This window comes from Pongo pygmaeus, chromosome 3 (genome assembly GCF_028885625.2).
Source record: "Pongo pygmaeus isolate AG05252 chromosome 3, NHGRI_mPonPyg2-v2.0_pri, whole genome shotgun sequence".
Classification (NCBI taxonomy): Eukaryota; Metazoa; Chordata; class Mammalia; order Primates; family Hominidae; genus Pongo; species Pongo pygmaeus.
In genome coordinates this window covers 52,262,722-52,285,311 of record NC_072376.2, presented here as the reverse complement: position 1 = coordinate 52,285,311, position 22,590 = coordinate 52,262,722, and positions in this window count along the sequence as shown.

Genomic DNA, 22,590 nt, shown 5'->3' with positions numbered 1-22,590 from the left:
TTTGTCTGTATTTTTATTATAGTCTTCTAGATGCTTAGAACATAATAGGCATTACTTTTTGAAAGGAAAAGTTAATTAAAAGCAATTTGATAAATTGTTATTGAATAAACAGATGAATGAAAAGTAATAAAAGGAGGATATGAATGAATATGATATATTTAATAATATCACTAGGAATTATGGGTGGCTTACATTGTATTCAATATTGTACTATATACTTTGAAAATATTATCTAATTTCATTTTCACAGTAACCTCATAAAGTATCTACTCTGCTCATATTTTTTTAAAGATAAATACAATGAATCACAGAAAAGTTTAGTTACCACCCAAGGCCACACTGCAAATGAACCTAGGGCTAGTATTGAGTTGACCTATTCTACTGATATTAGTAAAAAAGAAAGAAAGACACAGAGAAATAGAGATGGAGAGACAGAGAAACAGAGACTATTATTAGATGCACTAGAATGGAGCCGTTTATAACTGAATAACTTTTTAAATATTTTTTTTTGAGCTAATGAAATTTTAGAATTGGGAAATAACTAAATTTTTTTCTGATTTATTTTTTCAATGAGAAAAATCAAGGCCAGGTGCAGTGAGGATTTGGAGAGAAATTGTGTGTGTGTATATATACATATATATATATATATATATGTCCACAGACACACACACATACGCAAATATACACCCAAGTCATTCATTTCATTATATCACTCATCTTCCAAGTTATGAAATAAAGTAACATTGTAATTGAATTTTATATAATTGTTGTACATGGAAATACTGCGTACATCTATACATAAACAAATTATATAGATCTGCCATAGCAAATGAGGCAAATGCAAAATTGATTGAGATGCAGAAAATCCATTTTCTTAGAAATAGGTAACTTTTATTTATTCAGGGTTTAATTATCACTTCCTACATGCAGCATACATATCACTAGACATTGGGAATAAAGAAAGAAATGATACATTTTCTGACATTAAAAACTTCTGGACTAAGAAGATAAAATGGGTTCATAAATAATATTTTTGAAATTGTAATATATCTTAAGGAAGAAAAAGATAAAGCCTACTTTTCAGAGGAATTTAAAATCAACCCCCAATGTTACGAAGATTTTATCCCAAAATAGAAACCAAATCAAATGCCTCAATCCATGTTAAAAATTAGAGCAAACATTTGGAAAAGAATTACTCCATATATTCAATACAGTCCGTGAAGAGCAAAGTATATTGCTGTAACTTAATTTATTAAACCTCTTATTACGGCAGATGTTATGTAAAATTATTCCTGGCCTGTTAGCATGTAAAGGTAACTAAACTTCATGGCCCGAAAACTTGAGACTAAGGACAAGTCATCTCTGGAGAACAATAAAACAAGGGAGGCTAGTTTGTTGAAGGGCCCTGGCTTCTACAGACCATTGTAAGACACCTATAGCAGGTTTTGTTTTTTTTTTTTTTTTAAGTGGTCAACATAGCTGTTGTATTTAATTTGTCTGTCCAGGGATTATGACAAAATAAAAGAATTTTTAAAAAAATTTAACATTAAAGATGCTTCCTACTCTTGTAATTTTTAATATTTTAATATAGATACCAATTTTGCTTTATGTTTTATTGTAAATTAATGTTCCATCATTTTTAATCACCTATAGTTGTCTTTTATGAGAATTATCAATGTAGTAACATCTACACATTAATGCAGGTATCAGTCTCAGAAAATACATTGATGTAAACTTTCAATTGGTGATTACAGATGAAAAATTGTAATAAACTGAAATCTCCACTTCAATAAAACTCACTCTGGAGTAGAAAGTGTTACAAATTTGCAGCTTTCTGTGCATCACTCAGCAGGTAAATATATTTAAATCATTTCACCATGTGGTATTTTTCCTATGAGGTAGTCTTAAAAATTACTTATTCAACAGATATTTAATGCATATATTCTGCATTCTAGGCACTTTAATAGGTACTTATACATGAACAAGATGGATAAAATGTTGAGTCATATGTTTTATGAAAAATTTAATATTTAAGAAAAATATTTAAAAAGACTGATAAAATGTCTTCCAACAATAAACAGATAAACAGACAATTATACATAAGGGGGCAAAAGTCCTATAGAAAAAAATAAGTTCAGGAAGGGGTAAAGTGCTACTTTTATTTTATACAATATGATCAAGGGAAGAACAGATAGTAAGAAACTATTTGATCAGAGACCTGAAAAAAGTATGAGAAAAATAATGTGGAAACTTGGAGGAAGCGTGTTTTAGGCAAAGATGCCCTAAGGCTGGAGGCCAAATGTCAGGAATGGGGAAAGAGAGTTGTGGAGGTGATGGTGTTCACATTATGTAGGTATTGTAGGCCATATAAAGATTTGGATTTTGCTTTGAGTGGAGTAGGTTTTAGCAAAAGGATGATATGCACAGACTTATATTTTGGGAGGATCATTTTAGTTGTCTTGTAGAACTGCCTATAAAGAGTAAGGCTAGCCAAGGTGGGTGGATCACGAGGTCAGGAGTTTGAGAACAGCCTGCCCAACATAGTGAAACCCCGTCTCTACTAAAAATACAAAAAATTAGTTGGGCGTGGTGGTGGGCGCCTATAATCCCAGCTCCTTGGGAGGCTGAGGCAGGAGAATTGCTTGATCCTGGGAGGCAAAGGTTGCAGTGAGCTGAGATCGCACTCCAGCCAGGGCTACAGTGCAAGACTCCAACAACAACAAAAAAAAGGAGTAGAGTTAGAGTCTGGGAAACCAATCAAAAGGCGGTTACAGCTATTTCAGCTATTTCATTGGGATATTACAGCAATCCCATTACAGCTTGAATCAAGAAAATACTAGCTTATATATTGAAGTCAATAAGATTAATGGTTCATTTCCTGTGAGGCATTGTGATTAGAGACAATAATGTAAAGAGTTTTCCATAAAGTTGTGAATTACAAATGGAACAATAATTGGGGTTAAGAAAGTTTTTCTTCTTTCTTTCTTAAAACAGGACATATCAGGGACTATTTGTATGCTCTTGAGAAATGATCCAGTAAAAAATTAAAAAAATATATGATTCAGGAATATTCAGGAATATAAGTGACAATTGATAGTGAAATATCCTTGTTAAAGGAAGATGAAATAGAACATAGGGCAGAAAGGAAGGACGGACCTTAGATTAGAACAAGGATGGTCCATCTATTGTAGTAAGAGTGAAGCTATGGATTCAGAGAATAGTTGTTTTAGTATGCCATTTTGGATACCTTTTTTCTGAAAGTTTGTATTTTCTGAAAGAAATAGAATCAATATCATTAGCTGACAGTGATGGATGTGATGTTAGAAGTGTGATGAGAGGAAAGGTTTGAAATAGTTATGTAGAGAGAAGAAAACTGAACAGCTAGGGAAATGAAGTCACATTGTTTAACAACACTAACATCTCACTAATGATTACTAATTAGGAGTAAAGTAAGGTGGGTTGACATAATTATGAGTTTTCTTCCTGTAACATTTACCTTTTAAGTTCAGAAGAAAAGCACATGAAGAGATGGTTATGGCCATAGTCAGAGATTTGCCTAGTAAGTATAAGACAAGAGGAGAGGAATATGGATAAAATTATCTGCAAAGAAGCACTTACATTAATAGGCTATGCATGGAATCTATGCCAGGCAAAAATAAAAGTGACAACACGAGGGCATGAGGGACATTAAAATATTGTTGAATTAATGTAGGGAAGTTCCTTGTAGAGTGAGATGAAATTGGAGCCGAGGTTCAAGAAGAAAGGTAAAAAAATTGCAGAGGTATTTTAAAAATAAAATGCTTGAAAATAAGATGACAGAAAGGGTGTAATTATTTGTAATGACAAGGTTATAGTCTATATGGAAATCAAAATGATTAATCATTATGACAAGAATAGTACCAGAGAAAGTGAGAGCAAACTAGGTTTTGAAATAGCCAGACAGACGCAATGCCTTTGGGAGTCCATAGTTGTTGCTATAGGAGCAATAGTGAATAATATCCAATGCCCTGTGCTTCAAGGATGGAATTTTTGTGTTTGAGAGGCAGAAAATTGTTCCTTCTAGGGAGAAGCAAGCATGATGCATATTGGATACTTCCATGTCATCTCCAAGCCTAGTGATACGAGGACTGTGGGAGAGTAGCCATAATTAAAAGGAGCAAAGAGAAAGTCATGTCTCCAAGAGAGAATCAAATTTCAGGTAGAATAGGAAGCAGAAGTGGAAGGAAATGTTTGAAAAAGAAGTTAGAGATATAGGAAATTTTGTTTGTCTCAGAACATGAGTTCTATAGGATATCATAGAAGGTTTTGTGGACTTATTTATGGGTGACAAACGGACTTAGATGGGGCCAAACAGAGTCAGGTAAAGCAGGGAGCTCAGTTAGTGAGGGATGACTGAGTAGGTGGTTCAAGTCTCGTTGTGAGAAATGATGGAAAGAAGAATGTAGGGTTTGTTAGGATTTGCCCTGAAGGTCTCTGGGGGAAGATTATGCTTTTGAAGCTATGAGTTTGGAGGACAAGAAGCAAGTGGAAAGCTTCTCAACAGGCCTGATGTGCTCTGAGGCCTCTTTCTTTACTCCTGTTTAACAGAATTACTTATATTTCTTGTTGGATTAACTGTTGTGTTTTAGGCATTGACCTGTTCTGTCAAGCTACACAACACCTTGAAGAGAAAAATATAGTCTTTTTTAACATGTCCTCACTGCATTAACTAACCAAAGTGCTCATTACATAATGATTTGGTTGATTCTAGCATATGATATAGTAGATTATTTTAGTAGCAATGTATTTTCCTTATCCTAAACTAAAAATAATTTGGACTTATATTTATACTTTATCAAACAGGAAATTGTTTTAATATATGATCTACATATATCGAAAACCAAACCATTATGTAATCATTTTCAGAAGATCCACATTATTTGAACACTCTATGCTGGTATAAAAACCAGTTTTCCCAAGGTGAAAAAAATAAGCCTAAGGCATTTTACCTGACACTAATACTATCATCCTCTTCCAAGGATGACCCAGCTTCTTGATTATAGAGAAAGTAAGTAAAAACACATTCTTTACCAATTTTGGGGACAACCCTCCCATTCCAAAGTAAAAGACTTTCAGCCCCTTCATTTATGCCTTGTAGCACTGCACATCTTCCTTTGCCTTTCCCTGAACAAAGATGAGAAACATACCAAAAGGCCACAATGTACAAGCCTAACTCATGATTGTTTGGAAGACGAAGAGAAGGGTTCATCTTCCAAAAGTGGAAAGTTTCAAATGTTGTCCTCAGAGGGACTAAGAAAAGGGAGGGGCAACAAGGGAAATGTATGTATATATATAATTAAAGCAAGAGTGAGAGCTATCAATTGATGTTCAACTTTATTAACGTTTATGCCCATAAAGAGTAGAGCAATTTCTGATAAATCAGCATTGCCCATAACCCACCTGGCCACAAAACTTCATTTTTACTTAATAAGGTTTGAAACATGATGCACAAAAATAACAAAGAAGAGCATCCTTCTATATAAATCTAATATTGATCTTTTTCTTATTTGTATTAAATGCAGCTGTTTCTTTCATTTGAAATATGAACATATGGCAAGAAAACCCAAAGGTAAATAAAATGCAAATCACTACCTACCCAACCACTTTTTGATTATTGCTCATTTTCTCCAACTCCTTTAGATTATCAGAATGCTAAACAATCTCCCCAAATGAGACACCGGCTAGCAGCCTTCTGGCATTGCTAACCTAGCTTCATCATATAGTTCTCTTTTTAATTGATTATTTGCCCATAAGACCTTATTGATAATGAAGTTACAGATTTTGTAGAATATATAAATGTTTATGTTTCTCATTTTTTCTCCAGAGTAAACACACGCATATCTGTGCATTATTCTAAGTCAATTAAACTTTCCACTTGCCAGTAAAAGTAGAAAAGGTCAAGCTCCTTTAAATAAGGGGTAATTAATATTTTCTTGCTCGATAAATGGGTGCTCACTGGTTAAAATTAATTTTCCTAAACAGGGGGATGACTAACTATAAACGATATAAGCGATATCAATAGTTTTACTCAGGAAATTACAATGGCATTTCAATAAACACCTGTCTCCTATAAGCGGGGGTGGGGCTGTGGGAAGAAGACAGCCATAGAGTTTTTGTGGAGCTAATGCATAGGCATTTGAAAACTATGTAAACAAAACAATGAGAAATGGGAAAAGCCTTTTGTAACATTTATTTCATTATATATATTATATACTATATATTATATATATAAATATATATATAATATATAATATATATACACACACACATATATTAGACAGAATCTCGCCCTGTCGCCCCAACTGGAGTTCAGTGGAGCAATCTCAGCTCACTGCAACCTCCGTCTCCCAGATTCAAGCCATTCTCCTCTCTCCCAAGTAGCTGGGATTACAGGCACACACCACCACACCCAGCTAATTTTTGTATTTTTAGTAGAGATGGTGTTTTACCATGTTGATCAGGTTGGTCTAGAACTGCTGACCTCAAGTGATCCACCTGCTTTGGCCTCCCAAAGTGCTGGAATTACAGGTGTGAGCCACTGCGCCTGGCCAACATGTATTTCAAATATAGGAAAACCATAGCCACAACAGGTATTGACCTTGTGAAGATAAATTTCAAGTGGCAATATCTGATATACACAAGTTACGTAAAAAGAAGTCATGTTAAAATTAGTTTCTATGAATAGAAAATAGAAAACATTGATCTAATTGGTAAAATTGGTGATTTGAATTAGTTATGAGTCTTAATCAAAGGAATGCAAAAATGTATTTTTCAAGTGATTAGTAATCTAACCTAATTAATTACTATCTAATAAATGTTTTAATCAGTAGATAGGAAAAGTTCTGATGGGTTACAATTGCCTTTGTAAATAGGTGATTTTAAAATGCTTGAAACATTTCAACTATTTTTAACCCCGGTCCACTCTTATAATGTTTAAAATATACAATTTGCAGCCAAACTTGTTAGTTGAGATTTTCATTAAAAATGTATTCTTAAGATATGCAAATAAGCTAGGCTAGCTTTCCTTGTTTCGTTACTCTCGGGATCCCTATACTGTTGTTAATGTAAAGTAAATGTGTTCAAAAATATGCCCTTTTACATTCTTTCTCTGCTCCCCTCTCTCACATTTTTTTTGTGGATTCTCTTTCTTTTACCTCTTGTGTTTCTGCACAGTTAAATATTGATTCTCTAGATCCTCCTCAAAGCAGAACTTTGTTGCAGAAGAAAGCCTATGTAATTGTTGAGAGTTCAGAGGACCTAAACTGAGTCCACCATTAGTGCAGTTTTCTTGCACTCATGCAATTGTAGACTGAGAAAATTTGCATCTTGTTTTCAGATTTTCCTGAAACTTTTTTGCCAGTTGAAGAATTCTTCATTTTATGAGTTAGTATCTTTGGAAACCTGATTTGTTTTTTGCTTTTTATTTATTGATTTTTAAAATTTTTAACTTTTATTTTAATTTCATGGATACAAGTGCCAGTTTGTTACACAGGTAAATTTGCGTTATGAGGATTTGTAGTACAGATTATTCCATCACCCAGGTATGAAGCATAGTATCCACTAGTTATTTTTCCTGATTATGTGCTTTCTCTCACTCGCTACCCTCCAAAAGGCCCCAGCTATATTGCTCCTCTCTGTGTGTCCATGTGTTCTCATCATTTAGCTCCTACCAATAAGTGAGAACATGTGGCATTTGGTTTTCTGTTTCTATGTTAGTTTGTTGAGGATAATGGCCTCCAGCTACATCAAAGTTCCTGAAATGGAAATAATCTCATTCTTTTTGATGGCTGCATAGTATTCCATGTTGTATATGTACCACATTTTCTTTATCCAGTCTATCATGACGGGCATTTAGGTTGATTCCATGTCTTTCTATTGTGAATAGTGCTGCAGTGAACATATGTGTGCATGTGTCTTTATGATAAAATGATTTATATTCCTTTGGTATACATGCAGTAATGGGGTTGCTGAGTTGAATGTATTTCTGTCTTTAGGTCTTTGATTTCCTGATTGTCCAGCTCTCAGTCTCATCAGAATAACTGGTCTACCCTCTGCTTCCTTTCACACTGTTGAAGATACCACTTTTTTTAACGTTAATAAACACACAAGCTCATATTTGGAATCCATGGAGACATAAAATTTAATTTTGCTGTGGGTTCATTTCTTTTCTTCTCACTTGCTGTTTTTTTCCCCCTGTTTTGGTTGCTATGTATGGCAGATTCTATTTTTCAAAAATAGTCACAATATCTACCATCCCACATGCACTCCCAGAAAACTTGCCATTTACCAACAAAAGGTGGAGTGTATATGTGTGTATATGTATGTGTGTAATCAAACATGTTTCACTTGCTAAAATAATAATGTTGAATCAATAATATATATTATATATAACTATATATTGATTATTATAGATAATGTATTATATATTATATATTATATAATACATATAATAGATATTATATTATATAATATAATATATATTATATATAATAGATATATAATATATCTATTATATGTAACATAATCGATAATATATTATATATAACTATATATTGATTATTATAGATAAGTATGGTGTTTCCACCAACAGATGCTTTTTTCTTCTTTTAAAAATTGTGTGTGTGTGTGTGTGTATATGTGTATATGTACGTGTGTAATCAAACATGTTTCACTTGGTAAAATAATAATGTTGAATCAATATTAAGTGTGTACTCCTAAAACAGTTCATACTGTTCTGCATTTGTAGTGCCAAGTCACTACAGATTAAAAAGTCCTGCATTGTGGCACCAACTGAGATTATCTATCTATCTATACATATATATCATAACATTATACATATAACTTATATAACATATATACAATGACAAATATATATATAACATATATAACGTGTGTATATATATATAATGACATATACATATATAATCTATATATATGTTATTTTTAGCCAGTAAGTTTTTGGGAAGTTTATTTCACAACATTAAATAACTGAAATACTTTTTTGTTGTTTTAGGTGATGAATTTGGGGAAATTAAAAATTATTTCAGTAACCTCAGAAGTACTTAATGTTAACATAGTCCAATTTGTAGATATTATTTAATGGTTAACACTTTTGTATTTCTTTTAACTTTCATGCTATTTGGTTAATAATCTAATGCTAGAAAGGCTATTGGATGTGGTTATAAAATTACTTAATAATTTAGTACTTTAAACAGAAGCATAGAATACAAAATATCAAATATGCAGGTAACTATTTTAAACATAAAAAATAGACACAGTAATATAAGTTATAGAATTATATAATAGTGACATTTTCTTGGAGATACATAGATATATTGCTAGTAAATATCTAAATTTTATTATATTTAACTTTTAGCGTTAGATACAAGTGATTTAGAAATTCAGATTTGTAATATGGTATAAATTGTTATTAAATTGATTTCTTTGCAAGATTCCACTACAAGTTGGACCAGCTCAGTCTGAGAATATTAAAAGAATAAAATAATTTTATATCTATATTTTCATTTTGGCAATAATATAACTAAAATGTATATATTTTAACTATTATAACAAAAAAATAAAAAATTCTGTAAAATGCATGGTTTAAGAGTTTTATGTTTTAGATCTAATAAAAGTGTTATGTGGAAAATATGTGAGAAGAACATAAGCGTTAAAAATCAAAAAGTTAAACCCTAGGTCTGGCTAATAAATCCCTCAGGAAAATGACTGACAATGTTGCTTATAAAGCCACCATTTGGTTTTAACTGTGGGTAAACTGGTGAAAGTGAATTTAAAGATTTTTTTCTGCGTATTGCTTGTTTTTTATATATATATATATATACACACACAGAGAGAGAGTACTACATATACATATGTATTATATAGCATATCTCTATATATATAATACTAGTAAATGGTATTATTTACTACTTAGTATTAGGAGGAGAAGTTGTAAGTATTGTTTTTAGGTCCATGTGAGCCTCACTTATATTTGAAGAAATATAAACCCAAGTTTGAACTTGTTGTGGTTTATGTTACAGCAACATTCAAAAAAATGATTTTCAAATGTCTAACACCAGAAAGCAAAATCCATTGAAAAGTTTGAGTTGAAATTTTAAATATATTTTAACCTTTGCCATCTGTCTTAGCCACAGATCCCTAGAGAACAGAGGCTGTGCAAAGGCTTACATGTGGATGCTTCCTTACATTGCAATGCCAATAAAGCAGAAAGAAGGGAAAAGGGATGCAGGCAGAGAATGAGGGGAAAAAAATCAAAGGAAGCACTTTAATGAGCTCATCAAAGCTTCTTGTGAAATGCGATTGTTTGTTCCATCTCTGTCTTCCGAGAAACCATAGGCCGTAGGATTTACTGCTGGAGGAAGGGAGAAGAAATGATTAATTTGCTGCCTTTCACCCTTTGTTCTTCCTGCTCAAAGTCCCCACTATGGGACACAGTTGCCAACACTCTGGGTTACGTTTTTGTGGCAGTACATAAACATAGTTGACAATCTCTCCTTTTTCAGTTGGTGCCACGATGCAAGACTTTTTAATCTATAGTGACTTGGCACTTCAAATGCAGGAACAATATTAACTGTTTTAGGAGAACACACTTATTATTGATTCAACATTACTATTTTACCAAGTGAAACATGTTTGATTACACACGTACATACACACATACACACACACAAACGCACACACTTTTTCAAAAGAAGAAGAAAGCATCTGTTGATGAAAACACCATATTTATATATTTTCTTCACTTAAAGGAGTATGTTTCAAATCTACATATTTTTAACTTTCTCATAATTCTCACTCTCTCTTTTCCCAAAAAAGTTCATCATGAATAATATGTTTCAAGAAATTCCACTTTGGTTACAAAATAATCCATGGTCAAAACATAAAATTTAGATTTATGAGATTCCATGGCCACGCCAAATTAAAAGTTTTGGCATGGGACAGCTATTAAATTTTGTCTCCTAGTAATTTCAAGCTTCTTTTTATTAAAAATAACAGGCAGGCATGTTAACACTTCGTGATTAGTAAAATGGGTTTCCAAAATGCTACTTGCAGATGTCATTTTATTATTCAATTGATAATTCATGCATTTCTCTATAAATATCAAGATACTTTAAAGGTGCAAACAGCCTTATGCCCTTTAGCTCTAAAATAGTATACAAAAAATTAATCCAAAAATAAAAAATACAGATAACTGGAATTTGAGATTTAAATCTTGTGCTTTTCAAAAGACAATGTTAAAAAAATGAACATCAATTCAAACACTGGGAAAAATAATTGCCAAATATGCATGTGATAAACATTATATGTAAAAATAAATAAAGATTTCTTACAATTCGATCATAAGAGGACAAGTGTATTAGTCCATTCTCACACTGCTACAAAGAAATACCTGAGACTGGGTAATTGATGAGGAAAAGAGGTTTAATTGACTCACAGTTTTACATGGCTGAGGAGGACTCAGGAAACTTACAACCATGGAGAAAGGAAGCAGGCACATTTTACAGGGCGGCAGGGAAGAGAGAGTGCATGAGTGCAAAAGAGGGCAGGAAAAACTGGCTTAAACCACCTGATCTCAAGAGAATTAACTCACTCTCACAAGAACACATGGGAGGAACTGCCCCCATGATTCAATTACCTCCCACCAGTTCTCTCCATCAACACTTGGCGATTATAATTCAAGATGAGATTTGAGTGGAGACACAAATCATTCTGCCCCTGATCCCTCCCAAAGCTCGTGTCCTGACATTTCAAAACCAATCATCCCTTCTCAACAGTCCCCCAAAGGCTTAATCCATTCCAGCATTAACCCAAAAGTCCAAGTCCAAAGTCTCATCTGAGACAAGACAAGTTGCTTCTTCCTAGGAGCCTGTAACATCAAAAGCAAGTTAGTTACTTCCAAGATACAACGGGGTTACAGGCATTGGGCAAATATGCACATTCCAAATGGGAGAAATTGACAAAAACAAAGGGACTATAGGCCTCCATGCAAGCCTGAAATCCAGTGGGGCAGTTATTAAACCTTTAAGCTCCAGCATAAAATCCTTTGACTCCATGTCTCACATCTAGGACATGCTTATGCAAAGGGTGGGCTTCCACAGCCTTGGGCAACTTTGCCGCTGTGGCTTTGTAGGGTACAGGGTACAGCCACCACCCTATCTGCTTTCATGGCTGGTGTGGAGTGTCTGCAGCTTTTCCGGGTGCATGGTTCAAGCTGTCAGTGGATCTACCATTCTGGGATCTGGAGGATGGTGGCCCTCTTCTCACAGCTCCACTAGGCAGTGTCCCAGTGGGGGATCTGTGCTGCGGCTCCAACCCCATATTTTCCTTTTGCACAGCCCTAGCAGAGGTTCTCCATGAGGGCTCTGCCCCTGTTGCACATCTCTGCCTGGACATCCAGGTGTTCCCATATATCCTCTGAAGTCTACACAGAGGTTTCCAAACCTTAATTCTTGTTTCCTGTGCATTCAGAGGACCACACCATGTGGAGGCTGCCAAGGGTGGGGGCTTACACCCTCTTAAGCAATGGTGTGAGCTGTACCTTGGCTTCTTATAGCCATGACTGCAGTGGCTGGGACGTAGGGCACCAAGTCCTGAGGCTGCACATAGCAGGGCGACCCTGGACCTGGCTCACTAAATCATTATTTCCTCCCAGACCTCCAGGCCTGTGATGGGAAGGGCTGCCACAGAGGTCTCTGACATGCCCTGGAGACATATTTCCCATTGTCTTGGCAATTTACATTTTGTTCCTCATTACTTATGCAAATTTCTGCAGCTGGCTTGAATTTCTCTCCAGAAAATGGGTCTTTCTTTTCTATTACATCATCAGGTTGCAAATTTTCCATCCTTTTATGCTTTGCTTCTCTTTTAAACATAAGTTCAAATTTCATATCATCTCTCTCAAGTTCATAGTTACACAGCTCTCTAGGGCAGGGGCAAAATGGTGCCAGTCTCTTTGCTAAAGCATAGCAAGAGTGACCTTTGCTCCAATTCCCAGCAAGGTCCTCATTTTCATCTGAGACCACCTCAGCCTGGAGTTCATTGTTTTATATGATTATCCATATCATATTTTGTTCAAAACTATTCAACACATCTCTAGGAAGTTCCAAACTTCCCCACATCTTATCTTCTTCTGCTCCCTCCAAACTGTTCCAACATCTGCCTGTTACCCAGTTCCAAAATTGCTTTCACATTTTTGTGTATCTTTACAGTATCCCACTTCTGGTGCCAATTTCCTGTATTAATTCATTCTCAGACTGTTATACAGAAATACCTGAGAGACTGGCTAATTTATAAAGAAAAGAGATTTAATTGACTCACAGTTCCACATGGTTGGGGAGGTCTCAGGAAACTTACAATCATGGGGGAAGGAAGCAAGCACATCTTACATGGCAGCAGGCAAGAAAGAGTGCAAGAGAGAGAAGTAAAATCACTTTAGAAAATCATCAGGTCTCATGAAAACTGATGCACTATCATGAGAACAGCATGGGGGTCACCATGCCCATGATCTAATCACCTTCCACACTATCTCTCCCTTAATACCTGGGATTACAATTCAAGATGAGATTTTGGTGGTGACACAAAACCTAAGCATATCAACAAGCAACCTAACTACAAATGGACCAAAGTACTAAGCAGTCACGTTGCCAAAAAGATATAAGATGTTCAATAAGCTCATGAAAATTTGCACCTTATTATCCATTAGAGATATGTAAATTAAAACTATAATGCAGTATCACTGCATACTCATTGTAATGGCTAAAATTAAACAGATTGACAATAGCAAATTTTAATAAGGATACTGAGGAAAACAAACTTCTGTTTTGCATTACTGGGAACACAAAATGGCACAGCCACACTGAAACAGTTTAGATATTCCTTATTAATAAGGTAAATACGTACTTACTTCATCACATAGCGGCCCCATTATTAGGTACTTACCTTAGACAAATGAAAACATTGTTTCACATAAATAATATGAATGTTCTTAATGACTTTATTCACCATAGATCCTGAAAGCAGCCCAAATGCCCATCAACTGTTGAATGGATACATGTATTATGGTATACCTACATATATCTACATATCTATATAATTAAGAATTTCTCAGAAATAAAACATAATTACTGATGGTCACAACAACATGAATGAAATGCAAAAATTTTATGCTAAATTGAAGAAACCAGATACAACAGACTATGTCATTTGAGGCCACATGGAAAATTCTAGGAAAGGCAAAAATCATACCGATAGGAAGCAACATGTGGTTGCTAGAGTACAGGATTGGGAATGATTTCGACTTAAAAGTATATGTGGGAACACTTTTAGGTAAGGGAAAGGTTTTGTTTCGTGATTTTGATGATAGTTAACACAGCTACACATATTTGTTATAACGTCAAATTAGTGATTGTGTTCGATTAAAATCATACCTCGATAAAGCCAATTTAAAAAAATCAACAAAAGTAGTAAATTCTGGAGGAGAATATAAATTTGGCCAGGGACTTACTAAATTAGACATACTTAAAAATTTTTTTAAGATTAATTATTTTAATTAATCACCTTTTAATATTTCTTTTTAATTTTCTATATCTAAACTGATCATTTCTCTAAAGGACATAAAATACGGTTTCATATTTCAGTTGGTTTACAGATAATTCTACATGGAGGATGGATTCTTACCGTTTTTCATATACGATAATGTTGCAGAATTTCCTTTTGGTAACGTAAAACCAGAAGAGGCAGGTTTCAGGCAAGATCCTCCATGCTATCTGACAGGCCAGACCACAGGCCGTTACAAAGCTTGGTCTGGTAGGCCTCACTGAAGAAAGCTGCCTTCACCACACCAGATATGGTGCATAGCCAGTGCATAGCAGTCTCTAAAGAGAGCTGCAGTCAAAGACCCCACCTATCATCCCTGCTAGCCCTGCTCTTAAGCATATATGTCTGCATATGTGGCCTAGGCACCTCCATTCCAAGGTCTACTGTTTGTGGCCCCCACAGTTGAGGCCTTTCTCAGGTGCCTCTGCTGAGAACTCTTTGTCTGATATCCATGAATAACATTTTCACTTCTCAGTATTTGTCTGCTTTTGGCTTTTTCCCCTGACCTTATTCTTAGCCTTTGGGTAGAGAAAACATGAGGAGTCTTTTGTTTGGGGTGAGATGACTCTTCCAACTCCACTGTCTGTGTTGAAGTAAAACCTTTACCTGATGCCATTTCATGGGGAAAATAGAACATTAGGGGAGCTGGCATCTTCTTTCTGGCTTCTTGGGTACACGATTGAAATAAGTGAATAGAGCCTTGAACTGTTATTTTCAGTTTGGCTTGTGGCCCTAATTGACTGCCTCAACACTTGGCAGCTCTTAGCTCTTGATAAAACATAATTTAATACAAATAAGAGATAAAGAAATACTATCAAAAATGTATGCAGACAGACAAACATTAAGGATCTGTAAACCAAATGGTTGAATTTGGTAACAATTCTGTAGCTATTTTTTTTCTTCACACAAATTTCCATTGTACCTCTAATGGTGTCATGGTAATTGGATAGAAGTAATAGCCATTTGCACACTTTCTTAAGTGTATTCTTCAATGACTGGAATTGCCTATAATCAAAAGAAACTATACAATAGAACATATTTTTTCAAGTAAATAGAAAAAATACTATTATAAAAAGTAAATGTGCATAAATTAGATGGCCCCTCCTCAAAACCATGATTCCTTAATGTTTGTAAGAAAGTGTATATATATTTTTATTACTATTTTTACTAATTCTGATCCAAGGTTTTCAAAATATTTGTCTTAAATGAGTTCAAAGTTTATTATAGCCCTTATTTGATAATATCAAATTAAAAGCAGTTGGCAGATAGGCATTTTTACTACCCATTTTAATAGACAACTTAGGCAATTTAGAAGGAAAACATTATAATTAATTTTAAAAACACTTTAACTCTACCAGAAGTATGTGAATAAGTATCAAAAGAAAGCTATTAGAATGATTCCTTTTCACCGAAAGGCTACAAAAATTCCAACTGATATTGAAACAGCTACTGAATGGTCAGCAATTTTCTCAAATAGCCAAATATTATTACAAGTGATCCATACTGTGACAACTCCTTTGTATTGAGAAGATCTCTAGGGAAAACAAAAAAATTGAGTGCAGATTTATGCAGTTCTTCTTCTCCAGTCATGTAATTGCTTAGGAAAAAAAAGCTGTAATACCACATTCAGTAGTTAAATATCCAATAAAATTAGTCCATGGAGCTACATTGTAAGGTATGGTATTATACATTTCCATATAGGCCACCTCTCAAGTGTTCAGGATTATTTTAATTTCTCTCAGAACCATTATGAAAAAAGTATAAGAAAATAGTTGAAAATTTGAGATGAAAACTATGCAAGTCTCTTCAATATGACAGTTCCATGTTACTTTTAATGGATTTGTTGTTCCCTAGCTATTTTATTTCTAGCAATAATTTGGATATTTATTTTCTAATTAAATTTTGACTTTAGAAATGACTTATACATTTAATATAATAATAACGCTCTTTATCGTTTTGAAAATATTCAAAAATTTTCCCTTCATTGGAAGATTTTTCAATTAACACCTAGAGCAAAATTTTAAGAATCATATAATTGGAAAAATACTGATTACTTCAGGAAATTCTGATTACTTTGCATGCTTTCAAAAATCATGTACATATATTTTGTAAACTTTGTTTATGTCAGACTCTCTTAAATACAAATTATTTCATGGTCTTTATACCAACACTATGTAAAGGAGAAGACTTTGGCTCAATAGCAAAGGCAAAATATAAAAAGAAAATCTGAAGGCTTGTGTCTAGCAGTTTTATCGGTTTCATCTCATGCATCCAACTCAATAGCAAAAGACATAGAGATTCTTTGTTTCTTTGCTTATATTATTATATAAATATAAAATATGTAATTATTGTATATATAAATATGTAAAACCCCACAAAAACCCTTTCACATCCTTCACACATGTGATAAAATTCTGAGAGATTTATCACTGGACATTCTTTAGGAATCCAGTAATTCTCATGAGAAATTGCCAAGTAACAGGCTCTCCAACAATGAACTAAATCAATGAACTCTGTTTCTAAGAAGGTGCTTGCCATTCTGTGCATTTTGGATTATAATTCTCATTTCCCATTTCCTAGTAAACACAACATATTTTGGGAAAATTTTCTTTAGTGACTTTTTAGGTTGACACTGGTTACTCTATTTAGAACCTCAAAAAAATTTCTAGGCACCAAACAAATGAAATGAGGAAAAAAAAGGGCTCTTTATCTGTCAAGTCTGTTAATCCCATTACTTAATTCCCATAACAAGAAGAATATTAACAGTAATAATCATTATTGAGTATCTTCAAATTTAGTAAGCACATCAATATGAATATTTCCATTGTAGAATATTTTTTATCTATGTACTTTTTCTCTAATTCCAATTTTAAATTTGTCATGTAGGGCATCTGTGATTGAATTTATTTATTAAATGAATGTCTTTATCTTCTTTTAAATTTTACTCTAGATAAAATTTAAAGTATAAAATTACTTTAACCACATTTTACACAAAATTTTTAGGGTCATTATAGGAACTTATGAGTTTCTGTAGACTTAGCAGTTGCTATAGAAGTTTCTACAGAAACTTACCAGTTTCTATAATGACCCTAAAAATTTTGTGTAAAATGTGGTTAATTTTTTTTTTCTCAAGTCAATTCTTTGGATTCACATGGACAACAAAGATGCTTCTTTCTGTATTAATAAACCTATGTAATGCATATTGAGTAGTGTTTTCCTAAGTAGATTTTAAGCCTAAATCTCAATGTCATTACATGAAGTCTCAAAGACTCTTAAATATAACACTATCAAAGCTCCTTGACTGCTTCGTTGTTAAGAAGATAATACTTCACCTCAAACACTTTTCTTGAGTTTTATTTACATATTTTATAAGAGAAAAAGACAGGAAAGAAGGACATGGCTAGCTGAATCTCAATGGAGATTCCCAAAGTGCCCTTGGTTTTCCTGACAGCCTCAAGTGAGGTTCAAATCTATTTAGTGTGCTAAACTAATGCAAAAAATGCACAGCATTAACATTCTAGTTCTGGGTTAGAAGCTCATAGGAAAGCAGAGATTTATCAAAAGTGATAGACATGTGTCTCTGCCAAACTGGATAGTAAAATTGGATAATAACTGAGTTAGTGAAACAATATTTAACGTGGTATGCTTAGTAGTTTCTTGAGTATAAACTACCAAAGGATTTTAGAAATTAGACTTTCATTTTGACAAGAGTGTATTGCCTCAACACCTACTGCCTTGCTAGTCATCAAAATAAGGAATTTAGTAGCAGTGTTTAAATCTGTATCTAGTATTCAACACTCACTAAGAATTCACCCAGACTATATGTAGAAAATAGCCTCTAATATTCCCAATTGTTTGATAGCTTTAGCGATAAATTAAAATGAAATCTGATTTAAATAAGTATTAATTAAACAACTTGAAATGCTCTATGTTTACATTCTGATATGACTTGCACATCACTTTTCTGAAGGTCTTTTTCCAAATTTTATACACCTGAAAGGATAGCCTTTTAGTTAAGGCGATGAACATTTCCAGTAAAGATTGTTTCAATATTAAAGCTGTCAGGGAAACATAAGGGCAATCAGGGACCTTGATTAATTAATGCTTGCAACTGGTATCAAATTGTGTAGGCCAGCTTCTTCAAATATTTCAGGGTTGATAAGAACTTAGTACTACTAATGAATGAAGAGTGAGTGACATCAAATTAATGATGAATTTAAAGCTGCTGGGGTATTGAACTCATCAGTTGAATGTATCCTTAATAAGAAAAACAGCAAAGAGGAATCTATGCAGTTAGAAGCGGTATGCTTGCAATAAAACCAACTATTGACACCAACAGGCATAGGATATTTTATTGGAACTTAGGCACCTTGTTAAATGAATTATAAGAACCGCTATTTAAAAAATAGAGAAAATCAGTATGGCAAGACTACAAAAAACATATTTTAAATATTTTAGTAATCCTCATTGTAGTTCTAAGTATTAGAAAAGCATCAGATATCATTTGGAAACAAAATAGACATGAAGCAAAAGGAAATATTTAATACCAACTTGATTCAAGAGAACATTGGACTAAATTAAAGTAGTTAGAGATAAGAATTAAGTTTGAATCTGAATGCTATGATATTGTTCACAAGTTATTTCAAGATCTGATGAAATCTTTCCAAACCAGTCACATCTCTGTTACCATCATCCCCCCTTTAATAGCCCCATATACACTGTGCTCCAGAAAGTCTAATCATTCGGTTCCCTAAACTAGCTTATATTGCCTGATAATTTTCTCCCTCTATTTTCCTTCATTTGACTAAATCATATGAAACTTTGGTTCTTAGTTTAGATGACAGTCTGAGGATATTTCTCTGAATTTCTCTTCTGGCTAAGAATATTTCTGTGTGCTTCCTTACCACTATGTATGTTTCATTGTTGTCTTTATCATTTTGCCTGAGCTGTCTATCTCACTAGATACTTAGAGGAATAAAACCTGTCTCTTTTGTGTACCATTTCATCTCAGCATCCAGCAGAGTTCTTAGTAAACATTTACTGAGTATATGAATGGACTCAAGAGACTATTAAGCTTCTTTGTTTGGAATGTTAACAAATTACATTTAGGAAGTAATACTAGAATAGCTCATAGGAGCCTTACCTGAACTCCTATTTCTCAATATCTGCTGCAGAGCAGTTTCATATGTCAACACCCATGGGCAACCGATTTAAAAATCACCAGAGACATTGTTAAAATATCTAAGTCCTTGGATTCCTCCAAATAACTTCTGAGGTGGAATGTCTGGAAATAGAATTAGGAGATTTCTAAACACACAAAAAAAGGAATTCTGCTGAGGAGAAAGCATGGCAAAAATGAGTTTTTATTGACTGATACATACAGAATTTCCTCTATACCATCACTACACAAAACTGTAGGGTTAAAAATTCTTAAATTATAGACCCACAGCAGAATTTTCTACACAGAAAAATGTGTAAGTGTCAACATTTTATGTATAATATGTAAGTATTATGTAAAGATATTTAATAAATTTACCATCAAATTTCATTAAGCTGCATAAAGTAATATATCAAAAAGCAACAGAAACAAAGTATGGAGTAAGCAGATAGATACACTAATCCTTATGGATACTCACTGCATTGCCAGACATGATTTATCTACTTCTATATCAATCTGAAAGTTAGTAGAATGAAATAGTCTACTAGTGTGCTAGTGAAAAAAAAGATGAGCTTATATTTGCTTCGGATCAATTATTGAAGGACACTATGATGAGATGTTACTGGGTGTGAAACAAGATCAAGATCAAGTCTAAGGTCCAGGCTTGACATGTGTAACAGTGCTTTTGTTATCGGTGAGAGAGGAAGACTTACCTAGCCTCACCCCAGTTCTCACTTAAAAATACTTAAAAATAAAAATTTTCATCTCCTTAACTTATAAGACTATCTTTTCAGGTGGATAAAATTTGCAAAGAAACCTTTATAAAAGTGATGTGCAAACCATATCAGAATGTAAACAGAGCATTTCAAGTTGCTTAATTAATACTTATTTAAATCAAATTTTATTTTAATTTATGGCTAAAACTATCAAACAATTGAGAATAGTAGAGGCCATTCCTGCATGCCATCTGGATGAATTCTTAGTGGGTTTTGAATACTAGATATAGATTTAAACACTGCTACTAAATTCCTTATTTTGATGACTAGCTTTTCAGTTTTTCTACAAATAACACCTATTAAACTGTTTCATATAAAAGCAATGCTTAGGGATTATTTTACAACTCTTAATTGCTAATCTGAGCAAGTTATGTGAGAAAGAAAATAGCTAGTAAATATTGTTACAATTGTGACACCAGTGCACACTAATTTGCGTAATCGCACCTCTTTTTATTCTTAAAGGTGCCCCAGTTTAAATAATGAATTGTGTGACAACCAAATTTTAAATAGCATTTGTAAGTGGCATGGGTCCTGTAAGAGTTTTTAGAAAGAAAATACTACCTTTCATTAGTAAAGTTTTTGGATTGTATTAAATTGTTGGAAAAAGACATTATATTACTAAGATACTGATAGAAATTATTTTTAAACAAATATGATCTCTGAGTAGATCAAGATATCTGGAAAAACTCACAAAAACAAGTAACAAAAAATGTATACTATCCTATGTCTGAAAACTCTTCATATTATCCCACTCAAAAACCATTCAACATGCCCTTTCTCAACTCCCTTTCTCACTTACTGCAGTTGTGCAAATAGTATCTGGAGCAGTGTATAGACTATTAGATTAGGTAGCCAATTTCAAACTTGTGCCAGTGTTGGAATGAAATTACTTTTCACCTCAGGTTTTAATACTAAGAACAATTTAATACTGGGAAACAGAAAACAAAATAAAGAAAAATAATTCCAAGTAATGAGAGAAATTTCCAGGTAGCACTCAGTCTAGTTACTTTTTTTCCAGCTGAGGCCAGGGAGAAATATAAAGTCTCTCTCATGGTAACCTAAGAAGACAGTTTAGGGAAACTATTTGCTGATATTTTGAAGATTACACTTCCAGCTTCTGGTAACATTCAAATACGGTCACTCCTCAAGCATTGGTACAGATATTTTGCTTGGGAGGCAACTGCAATAATCCCCTCTAAAGTTAGAATCTAGTTTCTGCCAAGGAAAGTTTGAGATTTAAAAGCTACATTTGAAATACATTTATGTTTGCTAAATAACACAAGTAACTTATTTTAAATGTAATTGTATATAAATATTGAAAATTACTCATCTATCAATTCTGTAGCAATATTCTTTGGCTTAATAACAGTAAAACACCCAATATCTGGTTTATCCAATTTGAAGAGTGTACTACTTAAAATTTTCTGTTAATACTTTTGCTAGGCAAGGCCTATACTAAAACAGAATGCTGACTAATACCTATCCATTAGCAACTTTCTTATATGTATACAGTCCTGCACAGCATAGTGACAGTTCATTCAATGACAGATGGAATATAGGATGGTGGTTACATAAGATTATGATGAATCTGAAATGTTCCTTTCACCTAGTGATGCCATAGCTCTCCGAACAACATAACCCAACACATTATCCAGCTGTTTCTGGTGATGCTGGTGTGAAAAAACCTACTGTTCTGCGAGTCATGTAAAAGTATAGCACATCCAATTATGTAGAGTTCATAATACTTGATAAAAAAGACTATGTTACTAGTTTATGTACTTACTATGCTATGCTTTTATCATTATTTTATAGTGTACTCCTTCTACTTATTTAATTTTTAAAAAGTTAAATGTAGGACAGCCTTAGGAAGGTCATTCACAGAATATTTCGGAAGAAAGCATTGTTATCATAGAAGATGACAGCTCTATGCCTGTTACTGCCGTTGAAGACCTTCCAGTGGTACAAGATATGGAAGTGGAAGACAGTAATGTTGGTGATACT